Source organism: Arachis duranensis, chromosome 2 (genome assembly GCF_000817695.3).
Source record: "Arachis duranensis cultivar V14167 chromosome 2, aradu.V14167.gnm2.J7QH, whole genome shotgun sequence".
NCBI classification, from domain to species: domain Eukaryota; kingdom Viridiplantae; phylum Streptophyta; class Magnoliopsida; order Fabales; family Fabaceae; genus Arachis; species Arachis duranensis.
The window spans coordinates 32,357,117-32,357,342 of record NC_029773.3 but is presented as its reverse complement, the minus strand read 5'-3'; positions in this window follow the sequence as shown (position 1 = coordinate 32,357,342).

Here is a 226-nt window from a genome sequence, read left to right as displayed (position 1 = left end):
CACCAAGTTTTTGGCGTCGTTGCCAGGGAATTAAATGTCCTAACTACAGTTTCGCATTTTTTCCCTGCAATAACAGTGCCAAGTTTTGATCCGGCAACAACACCAAGTTTTTGGCGCCGTTGTCGGGGATTGTTTGAGTTTGGACAACTGACGGTTCATCTTGTTGCTTAGATTAGGTATTTTTCAGAATTTTTAAGAATGAATTCTAGTGTTTCAAGGTGATGTT